General features: G+C 64.5%; 1 protein-coding gene across 1 annotated transcript in view; it reads right to left on the reverse strand.

Moving 5' to 3' along the window:
- Positions 1-3593, reverse strand: part of H696_02097 (hypothetical protein) — a 7478-nt gene that overhangs the window by 3550 nt on the left and 335 nt on the right. The window lies entirely within an intron of this gene.

Raw genomic sequence — 3593 nt, forward strand, 5'->3', positions numbered from 1 at the left:
ACACACACACACACACGCACGCACGCGCGCGCACACAGCTTCGAAATGAATTTTTCAGCAAGTTCAGCGCTTCACTGGCGCAGCTGCAGCAGGAGTACCTGGATTTGGCGGCGGCGCTGGACGGGTCGGTTGATCCGGTCCACGATCCGACCCTGGCCCCGCTGCGCGGCCGCATCCGCATGGTCCTCATCCGGAGCCTCCAGATGAGTGCCTACTTCTATGATCGGGAGTTCATCAGCATGATTGACAGCATTATCGAGGTGCGTGGGTCTTGCCATTCCTGCCCTTTGGCCTGGCGTGTGCGCCTTCCGCGCGCGGAAAGCCAGCCACTGCCTCCGCCCCTTCGCTGGCCGGCCTTCTCGGCGATGTGTCGCATCTGGCGGCTGCCGGCTCGTGGTCACTTACCCTCCCTTTCAGAAAACCCACTTGACCGAGGACCGCCTGCTGATGCGCCTGCGTCTGCACAGCACCACCGCCCTCCAGGATCCCTCCATGGTTGTCGAGGCGACGCGTCTGTTCCAGCACGCCGAGCGCAATGGTGCGTGCCGGCCCTGACCATGATCGGCACACGCTGGCCCGCGCTCTTTCTCTTGTCTCCCTCTTACCAGTTGCCTCGGCCGTGCTTCACGGGCATCTCCGCGCGTGCCCCTCTCCCCCCCCCCGCCTTTCGATAATGACCCCCCGCAGGACTGTTCGAGGGCCCCTTCTTCAGCCGCACCGATGCGGCCTCCTCCCTGGCCAAGGTGTACTACCGCAACCGGGACTTCGACCAGGTGGTCAGCATCCTACTCAAGGAGAAGGCTCTCTCGGAGAAGAATCTCACCCTGCTGATGCACATTTGCCTCCTCCGACGTGACTACCACTCCATGTGGGTGCTGTGGGATCAGTTGAACCTGATCACCGCGCACCTGGGCGGCCCGGACTTCGTCTCGTTCAACTACGCCATCAAGTGCGCGTCGATGGTGCGTGCTCCGTCATCCATCGACCCTGGGGCCCGGGCCGGCCTCCCCTCCTTTGTCCTCCACACGCGCACACGCGCACACGCGCACACGCTAGACCGCTTGCTAATGTGCCCTGCTCGGTGCCGGCCTCCCCCTCGCTCCCCAACCACAAAGCAACAAGACCCGGCCCGCGCGTCTGGTCTCTTCCTGCGCATGCTCAACAGCTGTGGGCTTCCGCCGTCCTCCATCTTGCTCGAGATCTTCACCTCGTTTACCCGCTGCCAGGGGGCCTTCTCCACTGTGCAGGAGATCGCCGCGCACCTCCGGCGCCATGGGACCACCATCACCCGGGACATGGCGCTCCAGATGATGGAGTCAGCCAGCCGGTCGAGCGACTTTGTCGGCCTGGTCAATCTATGGAACGAGTACTTCACCCTGTGCGTGCCAGCCCCCCCCCCCCCCCCCTCCCTCCCAAATCGGGTTTCGGCCTTCGGATATGCCGTCATGCCCGCGGTGCCCTTTTCCTTCAATACCATCACCACTGACCGGGCTTTGGCATTCCTTCTGTCGGGCCTCTCCTCCGCTGGCGCGCTCCCTCTTGTAGGACCCCTTCTGAGAGCGACCCGCGCATTCCGGTGGACTTCGTCACCCTAAAGGCCCTGCTTGAGAGCATGAGTATCCACTGGATGCTCCCGTACATGCGCTCCATTCGCGCCAAGGAGAGCAGCGGCGACACGAAGAGTTCGTTTCCCGATCGACCACCCCATCGCACTCCGTCCCTCGACACTTCCTTACCGGCTGCTCCTTTGCCCCCGCCCTCCCCCCTCCCCCTTTTCTTTTCCCCCTTTCGCCCTGCTCGGGTCCTTGCCCGCTCGCTTGGCTGCCTGTGTGGCCCGATGGACGCAGTTCCGGCGATGCACCACCCGCTGCACTTCCTCGAGGGGCTTCGCCAATCGCTGAACGACGCCTCCTTCCCCATCTCGCGGTCCCTGTTGCTCCTCTTTGCGCAGGTCTACTCGTCGATGTCGCGTCCGGACAAGGCGCTGGAGGTGCGTTCCGTCGGCTCTCTCGCCTCCTCGCCGGAAGGCGGAAAAGCGTCCTGGCACATCCACGAAAAGCTGACCCGATCTCCGTGCTCTCCCACTGGCCCCTGTCTCCCACTTGCCTCCTCCCCGCCGGCAGGTCATCTTCAAGGATGTCAATCGGATGGGCGCCTTCCCCTGCTCGGGCATGATCGAGTCCCTGCTCAGCGCCCCCGGCTCCCCCATGTCAGTTTACTATGAGTCGCTGGCTCTGGCCATGACACATTGCACGCCTCTGGCCCTGGCGTATCCTGACTCGGTGGTGGCAATGGCCTTCCGTCATCCCACCCCGGGTGCCATTTTCCGCGATGCACGACGCTCTTCCGATCTTGATCGAGTCCCTGCTCAGCGCCCCCGGCTCCCCCATGTCAGTTTACTATGAGTCGCTGGCTCTGGCCATGACACATTGCACGCCTCTGGCCCTGGCGTATCCTGACTCGGTGGTGGCAATGGCCTTCCGTCATCCCACCCCGGGTGCCATTTTCCGCGATGTGGCCACCTACACCAAGCTCTTCCCCACCACCCTGCGCAACAGCAGAGCCGGTGTTCCCTTCTTCCGGGCGCAGCCATCGCTGGCGTCAAATTTGGTGCCGCTCATGGAGAGTGCCGGGGCCCAAGAGTCGCCCCTTCGACATGAACTATCCTCCGAGTACAACAACCTCTTCAAGTGGTCTCCGCCAGAGATCGGAAGAGCGTCGTGAGCAGAGCCGGTGTTCCCTTCTTCCGGGCGCAGCCATCGCTGGCGTCAAATTTGGTGCCGCTCATGGAGAGTGCCGGGGCCCAAGAGTCGCCCCTTCGACATGAACTATCCTCCGAGTACAACAACCTCTTCAAGTGGTCTCCGCCAGGGTCTCTGCCCGTGCGGGCGCACACCCGCTTTGCCCCGAACCGGGATCGCCGCCACACGAAGTGAAGCACCCCCCCCCCCCCCCCCGGGAGGCTGAGCCCTGGGAGCGGGGGCCTGACGCTCGACCCCTCAAGAGCCGCCAAGGCCCAGCGCCCTTCGGGGGAAGGTCTGCCTTAGATTGACCGCCGACGATGGAGCGCCACGTGCCTGCGGTCTGTGCACGCTCGCAAGCATGGGAATCTCGACCGGTCGCCTCGTGCGCCTTGTGCACAGCGTGTGCATGCGCAGGCAGGGGCATCGGGCCCTTTCGCGCGCACGCACGCACCTGCACCCAATATACCCGCATTTCCCTTGACCCCCCTCCGCCCGCAAAGTGTCCCACGCCGCCCCGCGTCCTCCCCCTTCCCTCGTCTTGCTCACCGCCTGGCGCCGCTCTGCGATCGGACGGGGAACGCGAGGCCCGTTCCTGGTACTCCAGTACCGGCGGTCTGTTTTGCGCGTGATACTCGAGCACGCGAGCCACGCCTCTAGCCATTCCCGCTTGCTACTGCCGACTGATTCGCCCTTGTCCATCCGGTCACCGAACGCCGGTCTCTGTCCTTTTTGCGCGGGTGTCTGTGCGCGCGCGCGCGCGCGAAAGCGCGGGCTAGGAGGAGCGAACTCGCCCGCGCGCACAGCTCCGCCCATTTTTGCCTTTCGCTGGGGGTCCCGGCAGAGCCCCCC

This window comes from Fonticula alba (genome assembly GCF_000388065.1).
Source record: "Fonticula alba strain ATCC 38817 unplaced genomic scaffold supercont2.3, whole genome shotgun sequence".
In the NCBI taxonomy this organism is placed as follows: Eukaryota; order Rotosphaerida; family Fonticulaceae; genus Fonticula; species Fonticula alba.